Raw genomic sequence first — 17,199 nt, 5'->3', positions numbered from 1 at the left:
TAGTTCTTTGTCAGATGTGGGGTTGATAAAGATCTTTTCCCATTCAGTTGGCTGCCATTTTGTCTTATTGACTTTTTCCATTGCCTTATAGAAGCTTCTCAGTTTCAGGAGTTCCAACTTATCTATTGTTGTTCTCAGCATCTGTACTACTGTTATTATATTTAGGAAGTGGTTTCCTGTGCCCATGCATTCAAGACTACTTCCCACTTTCTCTTCCATGGGCTTCAGTGTGGCAGGATTTATGTTGAGGTCTTTGATCCATTTGGACTTGAGTTTTGTGCATGGGGATAGATATGGATCTACTTGCATTCTTCCACATGTTAACATCCAGTTATGTCAGTATCACTTGTAGAAGATGACTAAGATCAAAAACACTGATGATAGATTATGCTGGATAGGATGTGGAGTAAGGGAAACACTCCTCCACTGCTAGTGGGATTGCAAACTTGTTCAGCCCCTTTGAAAATTAGTATGGCAGTTTCTCAGAAAATTGAGACTCAATTTCTCAAGAACCAGAAATATCACTCAGGCATTTGCCCAAAGGATTCACACTCATACCACAAGGACATTTGCTCAACTGTGTTCATAGCAGCATTATTTGTAATGGCCAAAGCTTGTAAACATCCTTGATATGCCCTTCAACCAAAGAATGGATAAAGAAAATGTGGTATATTTACACAATGGAGTACTTCAAGAAAGTGTGAAATTTTCGGCAAATGAATGCAACTAGAAAAAAAAAAATAGTCTGAGTGAAGTAACCCAGACCCAGAAAGACAAATGTGGTATATATTGACTCATAAGTGGATATTAGACCTAAAGTAAAAAATAACCATCCTATAGTCCACAACCCCAGAGAAACTAGGTAACAAGGAGAACCCTAAGAGAAACATACATGGATCCCCCTGGGAAGGCGAAATAGACAAAATATCCTGAGAAAATTGAGAAGGGGATAAGGGAGGGCATAAGTGAGGGACAGAAAAGAAGGGGAAGGGGAAGGAGAACATGAGAGAACGGGATGGCCAAGATGGGGAAAAGACAGAAAGGGGGAGCAAGAAAAGATATTTTGATTGAGGGAGCTATTAAGGGGCTATCAGGAAACCTGGAACTAGGGAAATTCCCAGGAATCCACAAAGATGACCACAGAGATAAGACCCTAAACAATAGTAGAGAGGGTGCCTTAACTGTTCTTCCCCTATAGTCAGATTGATGACTACCTTAATTGTCACCATAGAAACTTGATCCTGCTACTGATGGAAGCAGAGGCAGAGATCCATAGTGAAGCACTGGGCTGAGCTCCCAGAGTCCAGTTGAAAGAGATGGAAGAGTAAGAATACAAGCAAAGAAGTCAAGACCATGATGGGGATACCCACAGAAACAGCTTACCTGAGCTAGTGGGAACTTATTAACTCGGCATTGACAGCAGGGGGAAACAACACAGGATGAAACTGGACCCTCTGAATGTGGGTGACAGTTGTGTGGCTGAGGCAGTCTGTAGGACCACTGGCAGTAGGACCAGGACTTATCCCTAGTTCTTGAACTGACTTTTTGCAGCCCATTCTCTTAGGAGGGATACTTTGCTTGGTCTAGATATAGGGGGAGAGTCTTGGTCCTGCCTCAAAGTGATATGCCAAACTTTGTTGGTTCCTTACCCTCTCTGAATAATGGATAGGGGTGGAGTATGGGGAAGGTGAGGGGAGTGGAAGAGAGGGAGGTAGTAGGAATTGGTATATAAAATAAGAAAAGATTGCTTTAAAATAAAAAGAGAGGTAATGATGGTACAAGTAAGGGGGAAAAGTTTTTGTAAACTTTTATGTACAGTATATAGAATTATTTTGTCTTTCAAAAAGAAGGTTTCCACCAGATTATTCTATGTAGTCAAATGATGAACATTATGTTGCACACTTAGGTTTAAGTTTGTTAGAAAAGTTATGTAAAGGCCATGTTAAATAATAATTTCAGGGCCTAGAGAGATGGCTAAGCTGGCAAAGTGTTTGTCATCTAAGCATGAAGACTTAAATTAGGAAGTCTAGCACCAGATAAAAAGTTTAATGTTGTGGGCATACACTTCTGTAGAGGCCAGATTCAAATAAGAAAGTGATTCAGGAAGGTAGCCATCATCAGTATCTGCTGTCCACATGCACAGATATATATATATATATATATATATATATATATATATATATATATATATATATATATATACAGACAGACAGACAGACAGACACACACACACACACACACACACGGGAACAAGTCTACACATATGCAGCACACACAGCCATACACACACATACACACACACACACACACACACACACACACACACATACACACACACACACACACACACACATTTTCAAAACTAATATTCTACACATGAGCTCAAATAATTTTAAGTGGTGATCTGATATAAAGTGAATTATGTGAAAGACATTAAGATAACATTAGTGCTAGGTGTGTGCTATGGGACAATGGTCTTTTATCCTGTCACTTGTATTATTTTTAATAAAGCACTGATTGGCAATAGCCAGGCAGGAAGTAGAGGCAGGACAATGAGAATTCTGGGAAGAGGGAAGTTTCAGTCTCCAGTCGTGACCCAGCTACAGAGGAAGCAAGATGTGACTGCCTCACCAAAAAAGGTACCAAACCTTGTGGCCAACACAGACAAGAATTATGGGCTAATTCAGTTTATAAAAATTAGTTAATAAGAAGAGCTTGAGATACTGGGCCAATCAGTTTATAGTTGATGTAGACCTCTGTGTGATCCTTTGGGACTGAATCACTGAAGATTCTGGTGGGACAGAAACCTCTGTCAACAGGTGTGGTTGTGTATGCCTTTAATCCCAGCACTTGGAAGACAGAGGCACATGGATCTCTGGCAGTTCAAGGCCAGTCTGATCTACAGATCAAGTTCCATAACAGCAAGGGTAGTTACACAGAGAAATCTTGTCTCTAAAAGCAATAAATAAATAAATAAATAACAATTACTTATTAAACAGGCCCCACCAAAAACTGAAAAGATTTCTCTAGTGGTGGAAATTTGGGAAAGATAGTTTGAGACTGACTTTGCACTTTCTTTTGTTTCTTTATTTTATTTATTTTATAGTTAAACTTTGAGAAAGTATTGCTCATGTCTATATTTTCAAGTTCTTCAGAGAATGCTTCAAAGTAGCTCCTCCTGAGCCAAATATATATATATGACTTTATTTGATTTTGAAATGCTGATTATGTGACTCTTAATCATTCTAAATATAAAGAAACTAATAATAGCTACTTTTACTATAAGCATGAAAGATAAACTATTGAATTTAATATCTTCGTGTGTACTTGTGTTAACTAGCACAGTTCCAGAGAGGTAAACGCAATATCCCCATTTTTCAGGGGAGTGTGAAGGCAGAATGATGACCTATAGCCCCAAACTTACAAAAGATGAAGATAAAAAATATATACAAGTGGTGTAGGAAGTCCTTCTGTCTATGTGTTGCTTTCATTGGTTGAATAAAGAAACTGCCTTGGCCTTTTGATAGGGCAGCATTTAGATAGGCAGAGTAGACAGAATTGAATGCTGGGAAGAAGGGAAGAGAGAGAGAGTCACCATGAAGCTGCTAGGTAAGACATGCTGAATCTTTCCCAGTAAGCCACAACCTCATGGTGACATACAGATTATTAGAAATGGGTTGAATCAAGATGTGAGAGTTAGCCAATAAGAGGCTAGAGTTTATGGGCCAAGCAGTAATTGAATTAATATAATGTCTGTGTGATTATTGCGGGTGTAAGCTAGCCTGGCGGGATGAAACAAAGGGGCCCCGTGCTTCTCACAACATACAAGATGTCCTAACCATGTTGTCAAATCTGTCAAATGCTCTACATAACAATGTTTCAATGAGTATACGATAGTTATAGAGAAGTTAGAAGTTGTGTCTGTGTGTATTTAAGTAAAGTGAACTGCACAATTTTTCAAATGAGCTACTTTTGGAGGGATTGATGTCCCCACCCCATATATTCCCTGTCTCTGAAACCAAGACTGTTTACCCTCAAAATAAAAGCTAGTACCATACATATATCCTGGCTAATGAAGGGCAAGGATCAGTTAGATTGTCTTGCCTGAAACTAAACTGGGGACTTTTTATAAAGAGAACCTGTGAGACATTGCTTTAGAGAAGAAGGTATGTAGAATCATTAGAGAAAAGGCATTGAAGTGCAGGTGCATGTATATGTAACCCCAGAAAACAACACACACACACACACACACACACACGTAGGCGCACTGACATGTGCATGTGTTCAGGAATGCATGAGAAGGGTGCAGGAACATCCCAAATTTTCTGGAGTTTTATTTATACGCCCTTCCCTTGTACATTATATAGTATCTTCACAATAAGTTTTTATTGTTTGATTTTATAGTCTGATACAGATTTGTGCTATTAAAGTCAACAGTGCTAATTAAATAATACTGTTGCAATGTTGGAAAGAAATTTTACTTAAAAATATAATTCCAAAAGTAATTCTTCATTATTCCATGTCATGTGACCGCTTACCAAAAATAAACATAAGACAAACAATTCTGGTTGACTATAGAAGTCAAAGGCAGACCAGTTGGCTATAAGTTCTTTGTTATGATTGGCAATTGTTTAAATGGCTTTGCAATGGAGAGATAGCTAAGTGAGAACAATATTGCATATCCACCCAAAGGGGCAGAGTAACAAAAAATGACCTTTGTCTATAAAATAAAAGCCAGTTTGTGTCATGCAGCCCTCTCTGAGGGTTTTGTCCACTTCATCTGTCTTAGTCATTCTCACTACTAACTCCAGAATAATGTTTGGCCCAGGCAAAACTAGAGGCAGATTTAGCAACAAAAGCATGTCTATTTAAAAACTGCCCCTTACTTAGCATGTGTTAATATGATGTTGAATACCAGAAGAACAAAATGAAATCATCACAAGAGATGACCGCGAAACACACGCACTCTGGATAATTCAAACACAGAACTTTGAGCTGCTTCAAACAATTTGGCTTTGAATTCATACAGCACAGAAGTGAAACATTAAAGAAAACTGCACAGAGCATGTTTCTGTTGTTCATCCATATTCTCCCTTGAGTTTCAAGGGAGGGGGAGGGAAAACACAGCATTTTTTTCATTGAATTGATTCTTTTTACAATGACGCTAGCAATTAAAATCAGATCTTTAAAGCAGGACAAGCACATCTGGGTAAAGCACTTACATTAAACTTTTTTCATAGAATGTGGATTAAATTATTGGTTTTAAACTACCCTGAAAAAGAGACACTGACTCTGTAATGGAAAAATCAGTAGATCCAAAGATGAGCATTTCAACAGTAAAAATGAAAGCAACATTAAAATTTGGTGTATGTTATGTTCAAATATTAGAACCCTGGGAAAATTCTGAACATAATGTTTTCTTAGACAAAAATTCCTTTTACTGGCATTTTCTTTCATTTTATTAATGTTAGTACCAGGGATTATACTCAGGGCTTTGTCTGTCATAAATTTCTTACCACTAGACTATAGTTCTAGTTACAACCTTTTCTTAGTCTTTTCTGTTCACTAATTATTTCTAGATTATTACAAAACTTCTTCAGGCCAACACTGTTGAAACTGTTAAGTAAATCCACCTGGGTATCAATAGCTAGTTCCTTCCTCTTTATTCTGTCTACATGAAAATTATTCTTTTCAATGTTTCTAAGACTGTCCAAGACAGAAACAACAAAGCTAGACAAAAGGAAAGTCCATTACTCTGTTGGTTGTTGTAAAAGCTGGCATATTTTAAAAGACCCAAATGTTAGAATTATGAGACATATTTTACATAAAAGCATCCTAATAATGATATGTTAGTGTTGTCATATTCCATACTGTACATGATTTTCCATATACAACATGAAGTCTTTGGTGGGAATAAAAGTGCCATCATAGGTCATTTTGAAAAGGAGAAATTATTTTACTTTTTATTTATTTTTATACTTATTCTTCCTCATACATTATTATATCCAAATGCAATTGTCCCCTCCCTCCACAACTCGCAGTTCCCCTCGATTCTAAGATTCACTGCTCCTTCATTTCCCATCAGAAATGAGCAAGCATCCAAGGCTGGACAAGGCAGCTGAGTGGGAAGTCCCAAAAGCAGGCAAAAGAGTCAGAGACATCCCTCACTTCCACTGTTAGGAGTCCCACAAGGACACCAAGCTACACAGCCATAACATATGCAGAGGACCTAACTTAGACCCATGCAGGTTCTGTGATTGTCAGTTCAGTTTCTGTGAGCCTCCATGAGCCCAGATTAGTTAATTCTGTGGGCCATTTTCTTATGGTATCCTTGACTCCTCTGGCCCTTACAATATTTCCTTCCCTTCTTCTGCAGGATTCCTCAAGCTCTACCTAATTTTTGGCTGTGATTCTCTGCATCTACTCCCAGAAGTTGCTGGATGAAACCTCTCTGATGACAAATGGACAAGACACAGATCTATGAGTATAGCAGAATATCGTTAGAAACCATTTCATTGATTTTTGTTGTTGTTGTTCAGTCGCATTTGGTTCTACTCTGGGTACTTCAACTATTCAGCCTCTGGTTCCTGGCCATTCAGGCAGGGCCAGATATGAGCTCATTGGTTGACCATTTCCATAAGTTCTGCACCACTATTACTCCAGCACATCTTACAAGCAGGACAGCTTGTAGATCAAAAGTTTTGTGGCTAGGTAAATGTCCCAGTCCCACCATGAGAAGCCCTTCTTGGTTATAGAATTTGGCCAGTTAGGGCTCTGTATCCCTCATTATGAGGAGTCCTCACTAGGGTCACCCTCATAGATTCCAGGGAGTCTTCACTGTATTTCGTTTCCACATCACCCCTACAGTGACTCCCAATTCCAGTAGTCACTCCCAGTATTCTCTCTCTCTCTCTCTCTCCTCTCCTCGCTCTCTCTCATCTCTTCCTCTCTCTCTCCTCTCTCTCCTCTCTCTCTCTCTCTCTCTCTCTCTGAATCTATCCATGCCTTTGTGCCTGATCTCTCCAGCTCCCATTCCAACCCACCTGCAGTCCACCTGCAAAATCTATTCTATTTCCCCTTCCCAGGGAAATCCATGCATCTCTGCTTGAATATGGGCTTAACATATATCTACAGAATGTATCATCCAAATGCAAAAAATACACCTTCTTCTCAGAACCTCAAATAGTGAGGTCCTGAGAAATTTTAGAGAACTTTCTCTAAAACTGACCACATACTTGGTCACAAAGCAAGTCTCAACAGATGCAAGAAAACTGAAATAATCCCCTGCATCCTATCAGACCACTACAGATTAAAGCTGGATTTCAATAATGAAAACTAGAGAAAGCTTACAGACTCATAGAAACTGGACAACTCTACTAAATGATTACTGAATCAAGGCAGAAATAAAGAAATTAAAGACTTCCTAGAATTCAATGAAAATGAATGCACAACACACCCAAACTTACGGAACACCATGAAAGCGGTACCAAGAGGAAAGTTCATTGCACTAAGTGCCTTCATAAAGAATTTGGAGAGATCTCATATCAGCAACTTAACAGCACACCCAAATGTCTAGAACAACAACAAAAAAAGCTTGCACTTCCAAGATGAATAGTGATAGTGAATAGGACATAATCAAACTGAGGCTGAAATCAATAGAATAGAAACAGAGAGAATAATACAAAGAATCAATGAAACAAAGAGTTGGTTCTTTAAAAAAATCAGCAAGATAAACAAACCCAAACTTATTTTAACTAAAAAATCAGATGTATAATAGCCAATTTAATAAAAATAAAAGGGGACATAACAACAGACACTGAGGAAATCCAAAGAATCATTAGGTCATACTTCAAAAACTTCTACTCCACAAAATTGGAAAATCTAAAGGAAATGGATAATTTTCTTCATAGAATTATTTTCTAAAGCTTAAACTATATATATATATATGAATATGTATATATATATGAATCTGTGGGACAGTAAGAATCAGCAATTTTCTATGCAAAATCTACCAAAAATAAAGTCTTCAGGGTTTCCAAAAAATTACTTAGCTGCTGGTTAGTACAGTGGGAAAGCAACACCTTCAACCACTACACAAATTGTTTCTTCTGCCTATGATTCTTCCCCTTCCATATTTTCCTGAGGGAAAATATTTTTTTATTTTTGTCTCAGTTTAAATGTCATCCCTCCTGTGAAATTTCCCCCATCAACTCTTTCCATTCACCTCGCCTCCACGACCAGAATAAATTCACATGTGTTCCTCTGTGTTTCCATAGCATTGTGTGAAAACCTAAAACACAATATTCATCAAGTCTTATGATAATTAAGTCTTGGCATAGGGATCTATAACTGTGCCCCTGGAAACTTTTAAAGTGAGCATAACGTGCAGTTTCTTCAGTGTTTTGTTTATATATGAAATTCAAAATATATTCATCTGAAATAAATGAGTAAAATTCTTTTACTAAAACTTTGCCTGTATATTCATTGTCCAAGCCATATTCATTCACTCATACATATCTGAATTCAAAGTAGTAATACATAGTATATATTCTGCTCTTATTGGTTACTTGAAATGTTTCAAATTCATGATTCTATGTAGTAAAAAATAAACAAAATTCTCCTGCTTAAAATTTTTCCCAATAGCTGTTTTTGATGCCAAATACATAACATGTAGTTGATAAAGCACATAATCACTGATAATCATTGCTGGATTGTTGGATTGATTGATTGATTGATTAATTGATTGATTGATCAACTCAGGCATTGGCTGGCTACTCCCACGGGTTCTGTACCACCATTGCCCTAGCAGATCTTTCAGGAGAGATTGTAGATCAAAGGTTTTGTGGCTGGGTTCATATTTACATTTCTTTCTTGGTAGCTGCAGAGTAACTTCTTGCACCAAAGACACTAGAAGGTAGGGGTGAAGTCTCCATATAGGCACCAGTTCAACTTCTCCATGTTCAGTGAGTTGTATGGGTATTGTCCTCAGCAAGAGGGCACCACTGTCAGTTTGCAGAGAGCAACCTGTCTTATTAACAGCCTGGTTTGTTTTGGGGATTTCAATAACTCAAATGAGTGTAATCCAGTTCCACTACTACAAGCCTGCTTTGGTGCCAAGAGATGGCCAATTGGGACCCTGTATTGTTCATTGTTGGGAGAGCTGATTATCATCACCTCCTTGTATTTTAGAAAGCTTCCACCGTACTAGTTTTCCACATCATCCCTCAAATGCCCTCAATCCCAGCTGTCACTCCCTACATTCTCTCCCTCTACCATATCTCCCTTCTGCCTCCCCACCTTATTTTCTCATTCCCATTCCCACCCACCTATGATCGACCCATAAAATCTTTTCTATTTCCCTCTCCAGAAAGATCCATGTGTCTCCCTTAATCCCTTCCTCTAAACACAACCTCTCTGTTTCAATTAGAAAGGATGTTATTTACCTAATTTATATTAGGCTAAAATCTACATATAAGTAAGTACATACTATATTTATCTTTTTGAATCTGCATTACATTGCTCAGGATGATTTTTTTTTCTAGTTCCATCAATTTGCCTAGAAACTACATGATGTCTTTTAAAAAAAACAATTGAATAAACTCCATGGTATAAATATACTACATTTTCTTATCCATTCTTCTGTTTGGAACATCTTGATTGTTTCCAGTTACTAGATATTATGAATAAAGCAGCAATGAACAAGGCTGAGAAACTGCCCTTGTAACAGGATGGAGCATCCTTTGGGTATATGTCCCAGAGGGATATAGCTGAATCCTGAGGTAGATTGATTCCCAACTTTCTGGAGAACCACCATCTTGATTTCAATACAGGCTGTGCAAGTTTGTACTCTTACCAGCAATGGATGAGTATCCCTTTATTCCACATCCTTGGCAACATGAATTATCCTTTATGTTTTTATCTCAGCAGTTCTGACAGATTTAAAATGGAATCTCAAACTAGTTTTGATTTCACTGATGACTAAGGGTGTTGAGTAGTTTGTTAAGTTTTTCTTAACCATTCTAATCACATCTATCAAGAATTTTTTAAAGAAAGAAATTGAAGAAGACACCAGGAAATGGAAAGATCTCCCATGCTCTTTGGTAGGTAGACTAAACATAGAAGAAAATGACAATCTTACCAAAAACAATCTACAGATTCAATGCAATGCCCATCATAATCCCAACAAAATTATTCACAAACTGCGAAAAAACAATACTCAACTTCATATAGAAAAACAAAAAACCCAAGTTAGCCAAAACAATCCTGTACAATTAAGGAATTTCTAGAGGCATCCATATCTCTGACATCAAACTCTACTGAGTTACAGCCTGGTACTGGCATAAAAACAAACAGAAGGACCAATAGAATCAAATTGAAGACCCGGATATCAATCCTCACACCAACAAACACCTGATTTTTGGCAATAAATCAAAAATATACATAATGGAAAAAAGAAAGCATATTCAACAAATGGTGTAGTAAGAGGGTGGCCGCTTGTTGGTTCCTGGCTGCTCAGCCCCAAAAAACCACACAGATACTGTAGTACTTAATTAAATCACTGCTTGGCCTATTAGCTCAAGCTTCTTATTGGGTAACTCTTATATATTAATTTAGCCCATTTCTATTAGTCTGTGTATTGCCACATGGCTGTGGCTTACCAGCTAAAGTTCTGACCAGCAGAATCTGTCTCCAGCAGCTCCATGGCGTCTCTCTGACTCAGCCCTTCTTTCTCCCAGCATTCAGTTTAGTTTTCCCTGCCTACCTAAGTTCGACCTTAGGTCCAAAGCAGTTTCCTTATTCATTCATGGTAATCACAGCACACAGAGGGAACTCCCACATCATAATGATGCTGGCATAACTGAATATCACCATGCAGAAGAATGTAAATAGATCCATATCTGTCTCCATGCACACTGCTCCGGTCCAGATGAATCAAAGACCCCAACATAAAACCAACCACACTGCATCTCATAGAAGAGAAGTGGGAAGTACACTTCAACACATTGATATAGGAGACCACTTCCTAAATATAAATCCAGTAGCACAGACACTGAAAGAAACAATTATTAATGGGACCTCCTGAAGCTTCTGTCTCTAAAGCAAAGAACATGGTCAACAAGAAAAGACAGTGCTTACAGAATGAGTAAAGATCTTCACTAACCCCACATCTGACAAAGGTCTGATCTCCAAAATATAGAAAGAACTCAAGAAACTGATCATCCAAAGAACAAATAACCTGATAAAAATGGGATACAGACCTAAATAGAGAACTTTCAACAGATGAATATACAATGGCTAAAAAAGATTTAAGGAAATGCTCAACATCCTCAACTATAGAAATGCAAATCAAAGCAACTCTGAGATTCCCTCTTATACCTGTCAGAACAGCCAAGATCAAAAGCACTGATGACAACTTATGCTGGAGAGGTTGTAGGGTAAAGAGAACACTCCTCCATTGTTGGTGGAAGTGCAAACTGGTAGAGCCCCTTTGGAAAACAGTATGGTGATTTCTCAGAAAATTAGGAAACAGCCTACCTCAAGACCCAGCAATACCACTTTTGAGTATATACCCAAAGGATGCTCAATCATGCCACAAAGACATGCGCTCAACTATGTTCATAGCAGCATTATTTGCCATAGCCAGGACCTGAAAACAACCTAAATGGCCTTTGACAGAAGAATGTGGTATATTTACACAATGAGGTGCTACACTGTGGTATAAAATAATGACAACTTGAAATTTGTGGGCAAATAGGTGGGTCTAGAAAACATTGTATTGAGATTACCCAGACCCAGAAAGACAAATGTTAAATGTACTCACTCATAAGTGGCTTTTAAACATAAAACAAAGAACCTACGCTTCAAAGCCCTAGACAACAAAGAGGATTTAATGGATCTAATGTACATGGAAAGTAGAAAAATACAAGATCTCCTGAGTAAATTGGGAGCATGGGGATCATGACAGAGGGTAGAAAGGGAGGGGGAGGAAGGGAGGAGAGTGAAGAAAAATATATGGGTTATTTGTCCTCAAATAGAGGAGGAACCTAGATTGTCCCTGTGGAGACAGTGAACTGTCTTCCTGCACATGTAAATTCTGAACTCCTTTGTGTGGAGAATTAGGTTTGAGGCCATGTGATATGAAACAAGAATGGCTCCTTCTGTGAACTCATGGACTTCTAGAATTGGGAGCAACTTTGGAGATAATCTATTTCAATTTACCCCCACTGCAAGAAGTCCTTTCCTTCCTTCCTAATGAGCCCCTTACACAACCAGAGGCAAGCATCTTCCTCGCAGGAAGCTGTTTCCATTTCATAGGATGTCTCATTCTTAGAAGGCACTTCCATTTATTGAGCCAAAATCAGATTCCCTGAACTTCAAACATTGATCCTGGCTCCAACTTCCAGTGTTTCAAAGATTTAATCTAATCCCTCTTCAAATATTGAAAGGCAGCCATAGTTCCCTCTAGGTATTTTCCTACAGCCTATAAACCTGACTAAATCTGTATCATCCAGCCCACATGTGTCTATTAACCATAAGGACATCATGAGAGATCACTTCAAAGGCCTCACTCATGTATGAATGCCAGCATTTCTTCAACTACCAATTTAATAAAGGAGAATTGGTCATGACGGCTCCTAAGAAACTCTTGTTGGCTCCTAGCACTCGCTGCCTATTTCTGTGTGCACATAACAATCTGTTTAATAATTCAATAGGAACTGTGCTCATTTTGTTTCCAAAATCAATTTTTCTCTCTGTATCAGTCACAGCTAAAGCAGAAGGAGAAAATATTCCACTTCAGCTTTTAAACTTTGGGGGACACATAACCCAAGAATATCATTACATAGAGACAGAACTTACTGAACAGGGTCCAGAGGGAACAGCAGCTAACCAGCAGCACCGCTGAGGCTGGAGGGGACAAGGGAGAACAGACGTCAAGGTCACCTAAAAGAGTCTGAAGTTTTGACTTGTATATGAAATAAGAGTCTTAGCTAGAGGGACTACCGCTGGAGACACTGCAAGAAAGCACCTGTGCATTCTGAGATTAACAAGTAACAAAGCCTTCCTCTTCTTCTAGCTCTTTATTCTTCCTCACCCTCTTGCTTTTCTCTTGGCTGTTCCTACTAGAAGCTATATGGTTCAGAAGCCTGCACATGAAGCCTACAGAGATAAGGCAGAACCAGAGAGAGAGAGAGAGAGAGAGAGAGAGAGAGAGAGAGAGAGAAAGTGTGTGTGTCTGTGTGTGTGTGTGAGAGAGAGAGAGAGCTATGTGTGCATTCTCACAATTCTCCACAAGTCATCAAGTCTATGAACACACTGAGTGCTTCAGATACCTCATTAGTTTTTGCTTACGTTGCAGAGGTGGCTCCATGTCTAATTCTTCTCCAGATATGAGCAAGCATAGAACCACAACTTATTGCTTCTCTTATTTACCTCTATTTAACACTGTTGTTGTGAATTCACCCACCTGTCACACAGAAGAGACTGAATTACAATGATTTGCTTTATTCTAAAAAATTATTAATCCTCCCTTGCTTAGTGTCTAGTTTCTGCTTAGTCATATTTCCATTATGATTGTTAGCTGACAGTTGGTGCTAACAGTTAGCTGTAGTTTTAAAATGTTACTTTCTTTGTAGGGAGTTAATTTGAATCATTTACTGTCTTTGAACCACGTGTGCTCAACTTTGATTGAGAGGAACAAGAAATGAATTACAAAAATGTTAAAGTGCACATTTAAATGGTGCATATAAAATGGACCTCGATATTAAATTTGAATTTTTAGAAAAATTTCTTCTTCCTTTTGATATCTGACTAAATGAATGTTTATATAGTGTCTCTGGCACAAACATTTTTACATTTAGCAGCCAGAACTTTGTTAAATCATGTCAGCTGGCTGAGTCCATGGATTTAACTAATCCCAACAAAAAAAGGCAAGTTTTAACAGTAATTGCCAAAATTAAATCCCAATCAGACCATTTTCTTGGTTCAAGATGCATATCCTGCTTTCCCTGAGTGTCCAAAGTGAGTATTGTGCCTGCCACTGTACCAAGTTTCAGATGGAGGTGTATGGATCTTTGCTGTACCATGCTAGCCATGGAGAGTGACCAAATTCCTGAGGCATGGTGTATCTGTATTGAAAAATGCTGTGAGCATGAATTATAAGACAGGAATTAAAGGCACATTGTTCAAATTTTATATTGATTTCTCATTAAAATGATAAATATTTGTGTGTATATATAATTAAATAAAATGATAATTTTCTCTTACTTCCTGTAAGTTTAGCTCCTAGAAAAAAATAAAATATTTTATTGAAATAAAATGACATCGCTTTCCCCCTTCCTTTCCTGTATTCACCCATTCCCAGCCATCCTCCCATGTCCTCCCACTCTCAAGTTTATAGCCTTTTTTATATTATTATTAATCTTACATATAAGTGTGTGTGCACAAATATATATTGCTATAGCCTTGTGTATTTAACGCTTGTCTCTGTTTCTCTCCATTGGACAGGGTTTTGAGCAAATGACAAAGTAGCCATTCGCCAAGACAGACCATTGAAACTAAGGGAAAAGTCATTTCTCCCTTTAATTAGTTTTGTAACTGCAACAGATACCGTGATGAACATTTAAAAGAGAGAAATCTATTCTCTTCACTCAGGCAAAATTCCCACTGTGCTTCCTAAAAAAGTTCTCCTGAGTGAAGCAAATAAGGTTAGGCCCATGGTATTTGGTTCATACTAAAACATTTTCTCGTTTCCAAAACTTTTTAGTATATTGTTGGCTACCAGACTGCAGAAGGATGAAAGAAAAATAGAGGAATGATTTAAAACTGTTGTTTTGAAACCTGTAACTAGTGCTGTCAGCTGCTGGTTCTTTCCTCTTTGTGCATTTCCATTTCCTGACTGTAGTTTAAGAACACTTCCCTGCATGGAACTATCAATCATCCTTAACCCAGAAGTGTACTGCACATTAGTAACACTTAATTGACATATTTAAGGCAAATAGCTACTTAGTTTTGTTGTGAAGGTTTTGCATAGAAATCTATAATACCGCATGCTTTGTTTGTTTCAATAACAAACATCCCTGTCTGCAGCATTGCCACCTATTACAGTAGATGGGTAGGGAAGCAGTTTCACTGAAACACCCAGACCAGCACATGACAGTCTAAATAGCTTGAGAGCAGATGCGTAAGGATGCAATCCCACTGAAACACCCAGAACACATATGGCAGCCTAAATAACTTGCAACATGGAAGAACGAATTCTGCCCACCAAAGGATGCCCATGCATGGGGAAGAACACAATGATGTGAGATAAAGAAGCAAAGTGGAACTTTAGAACGGCCAAGAAAGGACAGGGACAAACAATGTAAGTTAAAACTGTGTTTATACTTTTTGTACGAGTTAATGAACTAAAAAAAAAAAAAAAGAATTTATTTGTCGAGCATTTATTTGTCCACAGCTACTCAATGGCAGGGTCACATCCAGTAGACAGCAGGATTTCTACAGTTCTGGGAAATACATCATTATTCCCTACTCTTCTCTGGGTCCAGTAATAAATAGAATGTTCCTGCTTCACTGCATAACCAGGAATGGGTTAAGTACTCAGTGAAAGAAGATTAAATGACAAGGCCTTTTATTCAACTGTAAAATCAAAATATCTATGATATTACCTTTAAAGTAAACAGTTCCTACCATATTTTATTTATTTATTTATTTATTTATTTATTTATTTTTGGTTTTTCGAGACAGGGTTTCCCTGTAGTTTCTAGAGCCTGTCCTGGAACTAGCTCTTGTAGACCAGCCTGGCCCCGAACTCAGAGATCCGCCTGCCTCTGCCTCCCGAGTGCTGGGATTAAAGGCGTGCACCACCACTGCCCGGCCCCTACCATATTTTGTATATAATATTCAGTGTCTCCTGAATCTAAAAGTACAGATTATTAATGGAGTAAAGGCATTCCTTTTCCTACCTGTATCAAGAGGTTGAAAGAGAGCATCCAGAAGACTTGTGTGTTTAGTTTTTGTTTGTTTGTTTGCTTGTTTTTTGTTTATCTTGGGGTTTGCTGTTTGGTGTGTGTGTGCTTGTGTGTGTGCATGCACATGCACACATGTGCAAGCAAGCATGTACATGCACATGCATAAAAAGCAACAATGAATAAAAAAATGAAATGCATGCCCTAACAATGCTGAAGCATGCATGGGCAGCTCGCATATGACAGTTCTGTTGAACTTACCCATATTGGGTTTCATGGTCTAAGTTGATGAGGACTGATGATCAGGTGTCTTCCTCAGAGGGAAGTGGATATCATTACAGATGTTTGTGAGCCACCATGTGGTTGCTGGGAATTGAACTCAGGACCTTTGAAAGAGACGGTGGGACAGAACTAATGGGAGATCACCAACTCCAGTTGGAATGGGACTGATGGATCATGCGACCAAACCCGTCTCTCTGAATGTGGCCAACAGCGGGGGCTGACTGAGAAGCAAAGGACATTGGCGCTGGGCTCTGATTCTTCTGCATGGACGGGCTCTGTGGGAGCCTTCTCAGCTTGGTCGATCACCTTCCTGGACCTGGGGGGAGTTGGGAGGACCTTGGACTTAGCATAGAGTGGGGAACCCTGATGGCTCCTTGGCCTTGAGAGGGAGGGAGGGGAGGTATGGGTGGAGGGAAGGGGAGGGAAGGGGGAGAAGGAGGGGCGGGAAGGGGGAGGAGGAGCGGAGGGAGGGGGAGGAGGAGGGAAGGAGATGGAAATTTTTAAATATAAAAAAAAATAAACCATGAGAAAGAAAAAAAAATAAAACCACTGTAGATGTATACTGTGGTGATAGCCAGTAGGCACCTAGTGCTAAGAACATTTGAAATGTAGCTAGACGGAATTGTGCTATGCTGTAAGGGAAAATACATACTGTATTGTGAAATACAGTATGAAAGCAAAAATAAGATAGCACATCAATCATTACTGATGTATTTACTGAAACAACTTGATTAAATTAATAAAATTAATCTCATGGCTTAAAAAAATAAATAAATAAAATAAAAAAATTAAAAAATAATAAAAAAAAAGAATAGGCAGTGCTCTTAACCACTGAGCCATCTCTCCAGCCACACAGCTATATATAATAGACATCATCATAGTCCATAAAACTCAAGCATGCCCACATTGATGAAAATGTAAATGCAAAAGACTGGTGTAAAATTAATCAACA

Source organism: Arvicola amphibius, chromosome 3 (genome assembly GCF_903992535.2).
Source record: "Arvicola amphibius chromosome 3, mArvAmp1.2, whole genome shotgun sequence".
Taxonomy (NCBI): domain Eukaryota; kingdom Metazoa; phylum Chordata; class Mammalia; order Rodentia; family Cricetidae; genus Arvicola; species Arvicola amphibius.
This window is presented reverse-complemented; position numbering follows the sequence as displayed.